The sequence below is a fragment of the Sarcophilus harrisii genome, chromosome 4 (assembly GCF_902635505.1).
Source record: "Sarcophilus harrisii chromosome 4, mSarHar1.11, whole genome shotgun sequence".
Taxonomy (NCBI): domain Eukaryota; kingdom Metazoa; phylum Chordata; class Mammalia; order Dasyuromorphia; family Dasyuridae; genus Sarcophilus; species Sarcophilus harrisii.
Genome location: NC_045429.1, coordinates 244129260 through 244146691, shown reverse-complemented (window position 1 = coordinate 244146691; position 17432 = coordinate 244129260). Strand labels below are relative to the sequence as shown.

At 33.5% G+C, this 17432-nt stretch overlaps 1 pseudogene; it reads left to right on the top strand.

The window, feature by feature from the left end:
* Positions 1-15764, top strand: part of LOC105750604 — a 64134-nt pseudogene extending 48370 nt beyond the window's left edge.
* The last annotated feature ends 1668 nt before the right edge of the window (positions 15765-17432 follow it).

The window sequence follows — 17432 nt, the reverse complement described above, 5'->3', positions numbered from 1 at the left end:
AAAAATATTATAATTTTCATATACCACAATTTTTGCCATTCCCAACTGATGGACATCCATTCAGTTTCCAGTTTCTAGCCACTACAAAAAGGGTGCCACAAACATTCTTACATACAGGTCCTTTCCTTCTTATAATCTCTTTGGGATATAATCCCAGTAGTAAACCTTGGATCAAAATGCCGTTTGATAACTTTTGACATAGTTCCAAACTACTTCCAAAATGGGTTGGATTCGTTCACAATCCACCAACAATGAATCAATGTCCCAGTTTCCCAACATCCCCCAACAATCATATTATTTTTTCCTTCATCTTAGAATCTGACAGGTGTGTAGGGTATTTTAATTGTCTTAATTTGCATTTTTATTTAATGACTTGAGATCTTTTCATGACTAGAAATGGTTTCAACTTCATCTAGAATTGTCTGTTCATATCCTTTGACCATTTTCCAATTGAAATGGTTGATTTTTTATAAATTAGGTTAATTCTATATTTTGGAAAAGAGGCCCTTTATCAGAACCTTTGACTGTAAAAATTTATTTTTTCCCCTTTTTGGGTTTTTTTGCCTTTTCCCTTTTTTCAATTTCTTGTTCTGCCATTTTTAAGGTTTTTTTGCCTCTAATTTTAAAAACTTTTTTCCATTTTTGGGTTTTTAAAATCAAAAATTTTTCAATTTTTTTTATCAAAGTAAATTTGGGATTTGTTTTCTGGGCTTTTTGTTTGCTTTTCCCTTCCAAATTCCAGATAACTAATCAATTCCCTCCAATTTTTTAACAGCCTATAATAAATTTTAATCTGGGACTAAAAACAATTTTTCCCTTTTTTTCATTTTCCCTTTTTCTGACCTTTGTTTTCCATTTGTTTTGTTGTTATTTTTCTGGTATTAAAATTTTTGGGTCTTATTTTTTAGCCTAAATAAAAATTATTTGGTAATTTTTCTTTATTAATTTGTCGTACCAAAACTTTTTTATTTTTTCAATTTTAATGACCTTTTTTTTGGTTGTAATTTTCTCATAAAATTTGTTTTTTGGGCGATGGTTCCTAAATATTTTTTATTATTGTATTCTTTTTTAATTTCTTTAACCGACTTTATTTTTTGGTGTATATTTAAAAGTGGTTTAATTTTGTGGGTTTATTTTTATAACCAAAATTTTATAATTGTATTATTTTAAAAATTTTATAACTCTGGGTTTTTTATTATATATGTTGCAAAGGGTAATTTTTCCCAGCCAAATTTTTTTAATTTTTTTCCCACTTTTTATTCTTTGGGGTTTCTAATACAATATTAAAAGTAATGGTTATGGGAATTTTTTTCGGATCTTATTGGGAATTTTGGGGTTTTCCATTCATATGATTTACATGGTTTTAAATAGATCGGATTATTTTAAGGAAAATCCATTTATTCCTTAAATGTTTAAAGGAATGGATTTTGGGATTTTATCAAATGCTTTTTCTGACTATTGAGATGATCATATGGTTTTGTTAATTTTTTTTGGCAATTTTTTGATAGTTTTCCTATTAACCGCCCTGATTCCTGGTATAAACCTACTTGATCATTTATTATCTTGGATGATTTTCTTGTCTTTTTGCAAATATCTTTTAAGATTTTAATCAATATTCATTAGGAGTTTCATAATTTTCTTTCTTTTTTCACCTACCTGGTTTAGGTATCGTACCATGTTTGGCATAGAAGGAATTTGGTGGGACTCCTTCACCCCATTTTATAAATAATTTATATAGCATTGGGAATTGTTCTTTAAATGTTTGGAAAATTCCATTAAATCCTTCTGGTCCTGATTTTTTCTTAGGGGTTTTTTTGCCTGTTCTTTTTTTTCAAATGGGACTATTCCAAAATTACTTCCTCCTTTTCGTCGGAAGTCTGTATTTTTGGGGTAGTCATCCTTTCATTTGGGTTATCAAATTTATTGGCATAAAGTTGAGCAAAATTCCTTATTTTTTCTAATTTTCTTCATTGGTGGAAAGTTCTCCTTTTCATTTTAAGACTACTAATTTCATTTTCTCCTCCTTTTTCTAATCAGATTTCAAAGGCTTATCTATTTTATTTTTTTCTAGAACCAATCAGTTTTTATTAATTAGTTAATAGTTTTTTTTATTTCAATATTTTTAATTTCCTTTTAATTTTAAATTTCCAATTTATATTTGATTGGGGGTTTTAATTTTGGTCTTTTTGTTTTTTAGTTGCAAGCCCAATTCATTAATCTTTTTTTCTTTTTATTCAAGTGTCCAGTTAAATTTCCCTCTTATTACCTTTGGCGATCCAACAAATTTTGAGATTCTTCATTGTTTATCTTAGTGAAATTATTAATTGTATCTATAATTTGTGCTTCCCAATCATTCTTTAAGATGGATTGTTTAGTTTCCAATTACTTTTTGTTCTATTTCCCCTGACTTTTTGTTAATGTAGTTTTATTGCATCATGATTGGAAAGCATTTACTATTACTGCTTTCTGGCATTTAATTTTGAGGTCGTTTGGTCCTAATATGGTCAGTTTTTGAATGGTTCCATGAACGGAGAAGAAAGTATATTCCGTTATCTCCATTAATTTTCTCCAAAGATAACATACCTAATTTTTCTAATATTTATTTACTTTTTTTTTTCTTATTTGTTTTGTGGTTTGATTTGTTAATTTGAGATGAAGGTTGGATCTCCTACTATTACAGTTTTGTTGTCTATTTTTCTTTGCAACCTCTTAACTTCTCCTTTAGGAAGTTGAATCCCCCACGGTTCATATATTTTAATATTGATATTCAGTTTTTCACCCTTTGGGATGTAGTTTCCTTCCTTCTCTTTTTAATTAGATCAATTTTTTTTTGATCTAGATAAGGATGGCTCCCCTTTTTTTGACTTCATTGAAGCATAATAGATTTTGCTCCAGCCTTTTCCTTTTACCATATGTATCTCCTTTTAAATGTTTTTAAACAACATTTTGGGTTCTGACGATCCAGTCTCATCTGCCTCCTCTTTATGGGGGGAGTTCATCCCATTCACATTTCGGTTAGAATTCTAAATTGTTTTCCTGCCATCCTAATAACCCCAGATTATTTTATTATTCTTGCCTCCCCAACCCCTCTTTCCCCCTTTAAACTTTGTATTTATATCACGATGCTTACCCTTTTAATCCTCCCTCCCCTTTATCTTTCCTTCCTTCCCTTATTTTTTTCTTTTTCCTTTTTTCCCCTTTTTTTAATGAGGTGGGAGAGAATTTTCTTAAAACAAATGTCAATTATTTTTTCTTTTTAATCTGATGAGGTAAGATTCACACAATGTTCCTCCCCTCTCTAAATTCCTCAGATAGTAATTTTAGCCTCTTTTGGGGGGTTTCTTTATCCCCCTTCCCCCTTATTCGCCATATCCCTTTCCTTCTTTCCTTTTTATGTTATTTCAGTACAAGAAATTAATGTATTCTTTTGTATATCCACAACAGAAATACAACTCAAGAGTTATTTTTATTTTCGCATGTCTTTTTTATTTGAATAAATTTTGTTTAGTTCTGGTTTTTTCTTCGAAACAAATGGAATTCATTTGTTTCATTAAAATTCCATCTTCTTCCCTGGAAGAAAATGTTCACTTAGTGGGTAGTTTATTCTGGTGCATCCCAAGTTCTTGTGCCTTTCAGAATATCATATTCCAGGCCTTCTTTCCTTTAATTGAGGCAGCCAGATCTTGGGTGATCCTTTTGGACCTCGGTATTTAAATGGGTTTTTTTCCTTTGTAAAATTTTTTCCTTAATCTGATATTTGAAATTTGCCTATTCTTGGGTTTTTATTTTGGGGTTTTTTCAGAAGGTGTTCGGGAATTTTTCAATGCCTATTTTACCTTCTGATTCATTACATCTGGGAGTTCTCTTTGTGATTTTTTAAAATAGTTCAGGTCTTTTTTTTATATAGTTTTGGAAAGTCCAATAATCCTCAGATTATTCTCCTAGATCTATTTTCCAAGTCTGTCGTTTTAGCAAGTAGATAATTCATGGTTTTTTCCAGTTTGTCATTTTTTTGTTTTTGCTTGACTGATTCTTGCTGTCCAGTGAATCATTAGTTTCTATTTGTTGTTCTAATTTTAAAATTCTTTCTTCATTAGCTTTTTTTACTTCTTTCTGTATATGTCCAATTGAGTTTTTAAGTGTATTGTTTTGGTCTGTTGAACTTTTTTCCATTTCACTAATTTTTTTTTTAGTGAATTATTTTCTTTTTCCAATTCACAGATCCTACTTTCTTGGGTGTTCTTTGTCTTTTCCAATTCACAGATCCTACTTTCTTGCGAGTTCTTTGTCTTTTCCAATTCACAAATCCTACTTTCTAGTGAATTCTTTATTTTTTCCAATTCACAATTCTTACTTTCCTGAGATTTTTTTATTTTTTTCAATTCACCAATTTTGTTTCCCTGCACTTCCTGGGAATTTTTTAACTTTTCCAATTCATATTTCAGGAAGTTGTTGTTCTCTTGTAAGGCTTCTCTTTCCTTTCCCCATTTATCTTCTAACTCTCTTTTGAGACTTTTAATGGTCTCTTCTATGAGAGCATCAAGTAAAGGAGGACAGTCTGATGCATGTTTGCCGTTTGAGGTCTCTTCAGGTTTGCTGACCTGCTCTTTTTCTGCATAGAAGCTGTCTATCATTCTTTTCATCTTTTTATTCATGTTTTAAAGCCTTTAGGGTAGGTCTCCTAGGCAAGGGGGTTACCAGCTTCCTCTGCAGAGCAGGGAAAGATGTAAACCGATTTCTGGCTCCGAGGTATGGGAGTGCTCTGAGTGAGAGTTTTCCCTTCCCCCAATAGGAAGTGGATTCAGCACTGGCCAGCTATCAAACTGCTTAGTAGGGCTGAGTGGGTTAGCGATTGCCCTCGGCTAGAGACTAAGGGGTGAAAGTGTCACTGCCCCAGGCTGGAGCCTCTTGTGGGACTGTGAGTATTAGCAGCTGACTGCAGATCGCAGACTGCAGACTGCAGACCGCCCCGAACTCTGCCCCAGTGTCTCTGCCTGATGCAAATCGGCCCTGGAAAAGCTCTATGGCCCCAAGCCAAGCTCCCCACTGTGCAGATTGGAGGCTAATGCGGGCTGTGTCCTCTTGCGGTGCAGGATCACAACTGCCCCAAGGAAAAGCCCGTACTGAGGGTTGGGGCTGTGTGCTTGTGCTGAGATCAGTGCTTTCACTTTCGGTTTGAGACTCTCCTCGGAAGGGAACCTAATTTCTCTCCCCATCTGAGCTGATCTCCCCCCTGGCCCTGGAACCAACCTTTTTTTGGCGAGACTGCAGATTTTCTTCTGCCGGTGAGTTGTTCTACTTCTTATCTTTACGAATTGTAGCAGTCAAGACTATTTTTGAGGCTCGATATAATATTGATAAAGAGGGTAAGAGAAGAGCTTAGAAAGTCACGTGTGTCTTCTCCGCCATCTTGGCTCCGCCCCTAAAGGAACTTTCTTTCAAACAATAAGCAGTATCATTAAGTATTATTTATAATGGAGAGAAGCTAGACACATTCCCAATAAGATAAGGCATATGGGATTGAAAACCATTTAAAAAGCCTTAGAAAATTAAAATCTATCTTACCTAACAGGGAAGTATTTATTATTTTGTTTAAAAAAATGTGAAGATATAGCAGAAAAATCAGAAGGCACCCCAAAGTTGGGAAATGTAACTAACACAAAAGAAGATTCTGCTCATTTCTAAAATATTTTTTTTTCCCTATTGAGCCAAATTTAGGGAGATTAAATTTAATAGAAATTTATGTAAATTCTTATACCTTAAATAAAAAAATGACTTCACAAACACATGGTTGTAAATAGTATCTACTTTATAAGATTGTTTGTTATTCAAATGAAATAATATATTTAACATATTTTACAAATTTTAAGCAATATAGAAAAAGTTGATGTCATTACTGTTATCCACATAATACTTAGATTTGAAATTATTTTACAAGATTAATTTTAAAGAAGTATGCTAAATGTGGGTCATTTTACAATGTTGTGGTATAGAAAAATATTCATTTTGATTTTCCACAGCAAGTAATCTCCGTCAATATGAATACACTGCAGCTAAATTGATTATATGACAATCCATATCCCTAGTTAAGATGTTTTACTGTTTTTCTGAGGTCTATTTATCATATTTAGATTTCTTTGCTTTCTTTCTCTCAGAAGGATAAGTTTAGAATCCCCAAAGTAAAATTTCCAATCTCTCATCTCATTTTGTGCTACTAATTAACTATAAGGTAGAATCAATTTGTAGGTTCCTGTGTAAAGTTAATGTGATGACCTCAGTTAAGAAATGTCTGTCTTCAAATCTTACCTCTGATACATACTGCCTATGAATCTAAACAAATCACACATTGGGTAACCACTCTGTGCACCCAGACAACTTCCCAAGGAAATGGGCTAAGTAACCATCATTAAGTTGCATGAGTAAAGGACTTTCTTCACAAGAAATTCTGTCAACAAAATCACAGGTCTGGAATCACTCCTAAAATTGGGAGTAATTTTTAAAAAAATGACAAAAAGCATTTCAAGGTATGCTATATTAAGGAGGGACATTTTTTTTTAATTAAGAAAAAAGAGGTTGGAGAACAAGATTTTCTATAAATATGCTTAATGATTCTTTTTGTGTTTGTGTGTACCAGTATCTATATATGATTTTATGTCCTGTTGGCAGCAGGATAAGTTCTAAAAGAGTGTTAGCATTTAACAAAGAGAAAGACATGGGCTATGTTCCTTAGCAGAACTGATCATTAACAAGAAGTAATGTGTGGGACAGTGATGACCCTACCCAAATTAAAATCAGATATTCTCAAGGTAAAAACAAACGAACAAAAAACAAAAAGAAATACAGGATTTATTAAGACCTTGTGAGAAAAGGCAGTTCCCAAAACCAACAGTGTCAGTATAGGAGTGTGAAGTGCACATCATAGAGAGCGGATTATATAGCAATAGTGTGGAATTCCCCCTAACCCTTCTGCCCTTTTCTCCCACTGGCTGGAAGTCTAGGCTTATAGAGGGTCAGAACTCTGGAACAATATGCTTGAAACAAGGATATTTACAATAAGGTGTTTACTCAGTGTGATTGATAAGACAATGGCTCTCACATAGACTTAGTACTTAGTGTGATATGGTGATGTAATGGTTCTACAATTGGCACATGTTCAGTGTGCTGTAGTGATGTCATTGTACTAAGGTATTTAAGGGCTGAGAGGACTTGAAATAAGCAGACTCAAATTAGTGTGGGCTTGAGCTCAGACTCCAGACTCCAGAGTCTAGATCCTAAACATCCTGGTGGTGACTCTCCTGCTAAGGAGAGTCCAGAGACCCTTGAGAAAGCTAGCCAGGACACTACATAGGCTTATACTTTAAAATGCAGAAATATTCCCAAAGACTAAAAGTTTGCCCAGAGATAAAGAAACATTCTTTATCATATTAGGAACTCAATGTTGTTTATCCAAGATTAGGGAAAACCTGCATTTTTGACTATAGTACAACTTGTTATTGCAAAGTTTCAAGTTATAATTAAGGTATGGGTCAAGGCCACATTCTTATGAGAGGTTTTCACTCAATTCATCCCATTCAGGAAGACATCATAAGCCAACCAAATTCTTCATGGACTAGACATAACAAGGAGGAAGATGCCATAAGGTAGGAAAAGTTCCTAAAGAACTTGCTGCCAACAGGTGGGCAGCTTCTAATGACCATGCTATTGTGATGCTTAGTAAGGTGCTAAATTCCTAAAAGGAGTTAGTGAAGAGTTGGAATACAATGTGTCTTTTATAGGAGAAAACTAAAACTAGGAGTTGAAATCTATAACATGGCCTTCTAATAGGATACAGTAACAGTGAGGCCATGATAATTATGTCAAGACAAAGAATTTGACAAGAAATTCAAGAAGGACCTACTGCAACAAAGACCTTCTTAAGGACAAAATAATCAATATCCTTCCCTACTTATCTCAGGGAGTAGCTGTGAGAATTCAACTAGGGGCCACTGCTGAAAGGCCCACTTAAATTCTATTTAAATTCAACAAAATATTTCTTCTGTTAATGCCTTCCCTTTGGCCCACTTTGCTATAAAGGATCTGGAGTCTTTTTGCATGGGTCGTATTTATTTCATCAATACTTAAATATAAATTCTTGAAAAAATAGGGCATATATGTATTTAATTAATTGACTCATGTGGAGAAAGTCTTGTGTTCTTCAAATGTTTGAAGTAACATTTATACTTTTATAATCTTTAAAGGATAATATAACTTGAGTGAAGTTCATTTATATTTAGGGATAATCTTCCCCATAACCAATAGGGTGTTATCCCTATATATGTGTTGAGAAAATTTTGTTATTTTCTTTCTTGAAAAAAAATATTGTTTTTGATATATTTCCAACCCTGCTATAATGGGTTCTTGACCTCTTTATTACTGTGTCAAATGATATACTACTTAGCAGTTTGCTGTTTTTCAACTTTCAACATAGTAGATATTTATGGGATCTGACCTCTATCTCTGTCCTTAATATTATTCTACTAAAACTGTTCTCACAGTTTCCATAGAGAGTGCAAATTCATTAACATTTTTAGATAAAAAGTTGGATTCAGAAACAAACCTGATTTGCATATTTTCATTATATATCTCTATTTATATCTCTATTTATACATGTATACATAAACATCATTTCAGTTTTATAAATTAATTCCAAATGTCCAAAAAACAGCTAGCACATCAGTTAACTATTTTATACAAGCAAAAGGGATTGTACATGCTGATCTTAAATCCTGTTTTTTGTGGAAATTTCAGGGTTGAGACTAGATCTGTATTTTTTTTATTATGTAGAACTCCCAGATAACAGTTCTCCTTCTTGCAACTAATATAGGTCAATGACTCCCACTGCATCCAATGCCATTTCCAGTCATCTATATCTATATCTTGCTACTAGCTCCAGATGGCTTCAGAGGAGAAAGTGAAGATGGTGACTTTGCACATCCCACCTCCACATAAATCTAATTCATTTGCATATCATGATATTACCTTCATGATGTTATGATCCTCTTTGAGAAAGAAAAAATGTTTGGCCAACAATAAGTCCCAGATCAAATTCCAGTTCATCATTGTTTGGACCTGTTAGACTTAGGGTAAATGTAAATAGCACTTCTTTCTCTTTTAATAAAAAAAGCTATGGATATCCCCTCTCTTTCTGATTTTTCTTCCCTAGGTAAAAAAGGCCATGCTAAATTTCATTGTTTACCTATCTCAATCACTGGGCATTGATTTAGTCAAACAGAGACCAATTAAATACCTTATCTTAAAAATACCAAGGTCTCTTACTGCATCCAGGACCACCTATTGTTGTCCTATTCCATGCCTTGCAACTAGACACAGATGGCTATGTAGGAGAAAGTATGACCGGTGACTTTGCACAGCCTATCCTCACTTAAACCCACTTCAGTTGCATATCATGGTATCATCTCCCTGTTGCCATGATCCTCTTCACAAATGAAGGACAGACAACAATAGCAACCACAGGCCACCAACTTTTAGATACATTCCCACCATGCCTAGTTTACTGAGAGCATGTGACTTACTAAAGGTTATAGAAATAGTAATTTTTAGAGCTGAATTTGAATCTGATCTTCTTGTTTCTAAGGATTCTAAATTTATATTCTTAACTCTGAGTTTTCATTCCATACTGCCTCACTGTTATAAAATAACTATATATTTATTAGCTGGTATTTTCCCAAATGCCTAGCAATACATTAAATGCCTAAAACAGTTAGAACCTAAACAGAACTAGGTCACATCTAGAATTGGGAAGACCTGAATTCAAATACAGCCTCAGATAATTACTAGTTTTATGAGTCTGGATAAATTAGTTAACTTTTATTTGCTGTAGTTTCCTCCTTTATTAAACTAAGATGATAATAGTATATTCAGCTCATTTGTTTTAAGGATAAAACATATTCATATCTGTAAAGTACTTAATACAATGTTGATATGTAGTAATACATTACATAATTGATGTCTGTAATAATATGGGAAATCAACTTCTATTAAACCAATAATAATAATTAATCTATTGTTATATAATTAAAAAAGGCATATTCCATAACACATAATATATTATGAAGAATTGAAGAAGATGAGCATGAAATAATTGATTAATCTTCAACCTGAAAGAATTCTAAATCATATCTTTTCTCTAAAAGATCATGTGATGCAGATACACAAATTCATAGATTAACCTCTCAGTGCTCTAGAAAACTTTAGAACTATAAGGTAAGGAAAAAGTATTGAGGTACAATCTAGGAAACAATTTAATTACTGTACCTTATAACATTGAAACCACATACTTGTTCCTTATTTCCTTAAATATACTATACAATAAAATTTTAGTGGTTGTGATTTTATTGTACTTCCTCACTTATTTAATGTATTATGAACAATGATTAAGATATATTTATTCCATTATATGTATAGTACCTAAAAATAGAGTTAGTTGTGTCACTGGATAAAAACACTTAATTCAACACATTTACTTCATCATTTCTTAAATTTTACCTATACAAGTGATTTGTATGAATTTTGATTTTCAGTTAGATCACATTAGGAAAAATAATCCAGCTAAAATATAGAATATTTAGAAAGCCTAAGAAATAAAGAAGTGACCCTAAACATACCAATAAACCATTAATTCTTGTAAAAGCAAACTAGATTTTAAGTAACTTAATTAGTTGTGCTGTCGTACAGTTAATTAGCTGCTCTTCTATGTACTTTATATTTTGGTGGTAGTAGTTGTTTTTCCCTGACAGAAGGTAAGATACTTGACGACTATGTCTTTTTCTCTGATATGTTCAAATACCATTAAATTTCACCCAAAAATTTTACAGTATTCAATTCATTTATAGGGACTCAATTTTTTTTCTCTAATGTCAGTCATTTAAAGTTTCAACCTATCCCATAGCACTTGGTGTCATTGCTGCTATTGTTTTGTTTTGTTTTAATTGGAGCAAGAGAGCATAGTATACAGAAATAGAGATATTGTAATGATGTTTAATTGTGAAAGACATTTCATTTAAGCAATACTAATTCCAAAAACACTCATAATGAAAAAAATTATTATCCACATCTAGAAAAAAAGAACTGATAAACTCTGAGAACAATTTTAAGTACACTTTCCTTTCTGTCTTTGCAAGATATCTAATATGAAAATATTTTTTCATAACTTCCCAAATATAATTCATTTCATGTTGTTTGCTTTCTCAGAGATTGGGAGAAGAGTGGTAGGGAGAAAGAAAATTTGGAACTCAAACTTTTAAAAAAATAATGTTAAACACATAAATAAATAAAATATACAGATTAACACAAATTAAGACAAAACAAAATAAAGAGGGAGCATTATCAGTAACAGCACTACATTTATACCCTTTCCATTAAGATCAGCCATAAAGAAATGATGTCTGAGTAATGAACTGAACCAGCTATACCCAGCAAACAACTCTGGCATATGACTAAGAACCAATGCATCGAATTCCCAATCCCTATATTTTTGCCCACCTGCATTTTTGATTTTCTTCACAGACTAACTGCACAATATTTCAGAATCCGATTCTTTTTGTACAGCAAAATAGTGGTTTGGACATGTATACTTATTTTGTATTTAATTTATACTCTAATATATTTAACATGTATTGGTCATCTTGCCATCTAGGGGAGGGGGTGGGGAGGAAGGAGGGAAAAAATAGGAACAAAAGGTTTGGCAATTGTCAATGCTATAAAATTATCTATGCATATAAGCTATTAATAATCAATTATTAAGCTATTAAAATTTAAAAAAAGCAATGATGCCTGTTATTTCCTTCATTATTAAGTATTATATCAGAATTGCTGATTACAGCATTAAGATAAGAAAATGAAATTGAAGCAATAAAAACATGCAATGGGGAAAGAAAACTATACTCTTTGCAGATGATATGATCTACATGATTTGATATTTCTACCTAAATTCTCTAAAGAATTAGTTGTAGCAATTCATAACTTTAATCCAATTTTAGGTTAAAAATAATCCCGCATAAATCATCAGTATGTCAATATAGGCCCCACAAAAATAATCATAAAGATATAAAGAAAACCTGAAAATAGAAATCCCATTTAATACAATTTTAGATAATATAAAATACTTGTGGTTCTACCTGTCAAAACTAACCTGGGAATAACATAAATACAGTTACAAACACTTTTCATACAAATAAAAATGACCTAAATAATTGAGAAAATATTTATTCAATATTATTCCAAGCCAATAAAATAAAAAGGATTTTCCCTAGTTTAATTTACTTTTTCAGTGTTGTGCCAGTCAAATTACTAAAGAATGATTTTATATAGAGAAAAATAATAACAAAATTCATCTGCAAAAGCACATGGTCAAGAATATCAAGGGAATCAATGAAAAAATATGTGAAGGAAGGTAGCTTTGCAAACTACATAAAATTGATAATTATCTAAACAATCTGGTGTAAACAGAAATAAATGCTGGATCAGTGAAATAGATTAAATAGACTATATGTTATTAAATGATTATAGTAATCTAGTGTTTGATAAATCAAAAGGTCCAAGTTCTGAGGATAAGAATTCAGCATTGAACAAAAATTGCTGGTAATAGTGTAAAATAATTTGGAATTTCATTTCATACTTTATACCCAGGTAAGGTCAAAATGGATACATGATTTAGATACAAAAATGTGATATCATAAGTAACTTGGAGGGAGAGGGGGCTATACTTTCAAATCTATGGATAAGAGAAGAATTTATAACTAAACAAGTTCATGGGAAGTAAAATGGACTGTTCTGATATCAAAAAATTAAAAAAAATTGTACAAAAGAAACTTATGCCGCCATACTGAATATGGAAAGATGACACTGGGGATTTACAGTAACATATGTTGATAAAGATCTCATCTCTCAAATATGTATGGAACTGAAATAAATAAAAACCAGCAAAAAAGATGCAGCATTCTTCAGTTGATAAATGTATCAAAGGATATTTTAAATAGACAGTATTCAGGAGAAGAAATCAATGCTATCAACAAACAAATAACAATGTTCTAAATCACTATTGAACAGGAAAATGTAAGTTAAAATAACCATGAGGTACCATCTCACATCCCTCAGATTGGCAAACATGACAGAAAATTAAAATGACAAATGCTGGATATGATGTGAAAAAATTTGGATATTAATGCATTGTTGGTTGAGTTGTGAACTCATTCACCATTCTGGATAAAAATCGGTAGCTATGTCCAAAGGCCTATGAAATTGCACATATTCTTTGATGCCACTACTATCTGTACATATATCAACAAAAAATATCAACATATTGTTATACCAAGGAAATGATAAAAAAGGACCTCACTATACAAAAATATTTGTAGCAGTTCTTTTCATATTGGTAAATAATTAGAAACTGGAAATATATATTAATTGCTGAATGATTTAACAAGTTGTATTATAAGATACAGAATACTATTGTGTTATAAGAAATAACAAGCAGAACAGTTTAAAAAAAAACAACAACAAATACCTTAACACCTCAGAATATTTATACAGTGATGTAAAAAGAAGTAAACAGAAACTGCCAAATGTATGTGGTAACGGCAATATTCCAAGGATGATCAAATGTGAACAATCTTAGTATTCTGATAAAGAGAATGATCCAAAACAATTCTTTGTTGTTGTTTTTTGTTTGTTTTTGTTTTGTTATTGTGTGTTTGTTTTTTGTTTATTTTCTCCACAAATCAAGATATATATAAGAAACTAAGTTCTAAAATCTGGTATCCACAAATAAATAGACTAAGCCAGATAGTCTGCAGTATGGCCAAGTCTAAGAGGATTTTTTCTTCCTTAGAGATATTTTCAATATACTTCATACTAAGATGGCATTAGATTTTTTTTATTTCCCTAATATACTGGTGACCTACTGTGACATGAAGATTATTTTGTTTATTTTTAAGGGAATGTTATCTAATTATCTTTTTATGTTTTGTATTTTAAATGATTTTTTGAAATTTTTTTTGTGTCTGTGTCCAGAATGAGGATCTGAGATGAGTTTTTTGCTGCATGTATTTAGGGGGTTAGGACAAATGCTGGATTCCTTGATTGTGGGCTCCTACAGCTCCAAAGCACTTACTGTCATGACCTCAAGATTTATGTTTCACATGAGAGTTTGTACAAATGATGGCTGCAGTCTTTGCCAAGAGATTACTGGAACTGGAGGGAAGCTGACATTCTGGTACAAATAGTGAAGAAAGCCAACATGAATGGGTTTCTGAACAATGATGATGACTCTTTGAGCATCTATCAATACCACGTGAAGAAATGACTACATCACATTCTACAACAGGATACATCCTTTGGCTCTGGAGACTATGAACAGCTGGTCCTTACTGTCAGCCTCTCTTTGGTTTACTCAATGGCCATAATTCAGAATCCTATGTAGAATTGTAACATGTATTTGTTTTTATTGAGAACCTCATACATCAGTTCCAGGAAAGGCTGCAGGGCCCCAAATCAGCAGACCTGCAGTTGTATCACAGTGAGACTCTGCAATTCATGAAGCAGTGCTAGAGCAATCTGAAATATTATTTTTGGCAGAAAAGTGAATGCTTTAATATCAGCAAAATTCCTGACATCTATGATTGTTTCAAATATGATATGAAGCACAATAGGAGTCTGGGACTGTAGGGGACAGCAGAACTGATTCAGTTTTCTGAGGCACTGATTAATATGGTTATTACTCAGAAATATGGGATCAGCAATAAGGAGAAGCTGAAGATTACTGTGGGCTTTTGTCTCCCATTTCTAAGAAAGATTCAACTTAATCTACAGTGAACCCATGAGGATGATTCTGTCATCAAAGTGAACCCCCTATATTTCAGAGGGTTGCTCTCCCCATACTATCAAGTCTGTATTTGTCTCTACTTCACCAGTGAGAGTATTGTTTATTCTCTGCTAAGTGTCTTTCTTTATGGAGGGCTTCTTGATAAATCTGAAAATCTGTAGTGAAAAAGGGCTCTGGCTTATCTCAGTGCTCAGAGCTCAACTACATGACTAGATTGCCATCATTCTATGTGAAGACAACACCCAGGATTCCTCATCAGAGGAGTGATTCCATGAAGAACTATACTTCTGCTTTGAGTTAATGGTATTGAGAAGGATTGCAGTACCTCCAGAGGCTTCTGCCCAATCTCTTTTGAGAATGAAGAACTGCACATAAAAGCAATATGGAAGATCTGTGCCAGAGTAAGTATTGGAATGATTCAACATATGATGTTGCAGACATCACCGTTGCCTCCTGAGAAGCACTCACTGCAACTCAACACCCATCTGCAATTGGAAAACTGGCTCTATGGAAGTGCTGTCTGAAACTTCATCTTCATGACTTGCTAGTTACTGTCTATTCCAGTCTTCACATTCACCCACAGAAAGGAAGCAAAGTGACCTAGATTCATTGTGCCCAGAGCTGTTCAGCATCACAGTCCTAAGTGGCTCATCCAGTGTCCTGAATCTCCTGGACTATCTGGTAGCCATGGCAAAAAACTCTCACCTGTCAGCCTGATGAATTGAGATGAGTTCTTGTTTGTCCTGGTTATAAAGAAATATTCTGTGTCATTTGCAAAGCATCTTACTAACAGATTTGAAGCTTTTTCCATGATGCCCACTATCTACCTACTGGGAACTTTGCACAATGATCTCTCCCTTTGCCAGATGAAGGAATTCCTGAGTTCATTGTGTCAATGGTATCCAGATACCCATGTATTTGCAGCTCATTTTGATTACATGCACAGCAACCAGGGTCCTGAGTTCCCACTTGCTCTATTCCAGACCTTTCATTCACTGCCTTTGCAGCTCCAGGAGCACTCTAATAATCCTCCATGGAATAGTAGTCATCCCTCTAGCACTGTGTATAGAGCTGGCCCCTTTTCTTATTTCAGTAGATGTTGGTTTTCATTTTGGCTTCAGTGACCATCCAAATGTAAGTTTTCAAATGATGAAGGGGCATTGCAAACATGGACAGTCTCAGGAGATTAGTAAGTATGGGGTAAAAAGACAAGAGATATAGAAAAAAAAGGTACCCTAAAATTATCCAGCCATCTCAGGAAATGTCTGTGGAGAGGACCTAGCTATTACAGAAAGCCCTTGAAGATAGAGACCAGGAATCCCAAGATGTTCTGGTAAAAGTTAAGTTGCTGACTCAGAGCACCTCTAAGGTGAATCAATTGTTTCAGGAAGGTCCTATCAAAGTTGATCAATGCTCTTAAGAGATTTCTGTAATCTTTGAGCCACTTTCAAAGGAAACTCCTGAAATTGAGTTCATGTCCCAGACGATTCCTTAGGAGGTTGATCACTCAACCCAGGAGGGTAGTGAGGAGATTAACCAAGCAACCCAAAAAGCTGATAAGGATGTTGACCAGTATACTCATCAGACTGATGAGATAACAGGAGGGTACTAAGAAGGTTGATCATCTATTTAGAAATAATATTCTTCAAGACCAGTATCTGTCTAGTGAAGCAGACCCATTAGACCAGTTCCTGACACTCAACCAGCATCCTCTAGTATCACATGACTAAGCACTATATCATTAGGGTCACATTGCATCAGTCATTTGAACCAGCAGCAATTCTGCTTGCCACCTCACTTGCCAGTTACATGTCATGGCTCCAACCAGAGGACTCTGAGGATAAAGCTCTCTTCATGAAGAAATGTATTATTGGGGCAAAAGCTGGGATAGGATGGAGTCAACTCTGCTAAGGGTCCCTTGGGTCTAGTTGCCTAATTAATGTTCTCAACTCCTAAGAATAGACCAGAGGGTTCCAAATAACTGGGAGTTGAAGAAAATGTTCTTTTCTTACTAAAGAAAATTAAGGATTAGCATTAGCACACAGAAGGAATTCCAGGGGAGGGTCCTGCATTTTGGATAATGTCCTAGCAAAGAATTAACAATATCTCAAAGTTTCTTAAGTGTCATGGGTATTTTAGAGGTCTACTCAGTATTCTGTGGGCAGGTTTAGGATTAGCAATCAAAGTGTGAGAGGAAAAGGGAATCTCATTCCCCAATTAACCATCCCAGGTGGCCAGTGATACTAAAATTGTGCTATAGATATTTTCATATTATCCTTGTGTCCTACTTCTATTCACCTGGACAACAGCTCTGGCATTTGATGGGTATTAAATATTCTAAAAAGATTAAAACTGTTTTAGGGATGTAATGCCTTCAGGGGATTGCTGAGGAGTATTTTGCTTAATGGAATTCTTAAGAGAATTAGTAGAGATCATTTGACACTTTTATATCCATTCTTTGTTAACTGCCTTATCTTCTATTACACACACACACACATGCAGATACACACAAATGTATATATAAATATACATGTGTGCACATACATACATG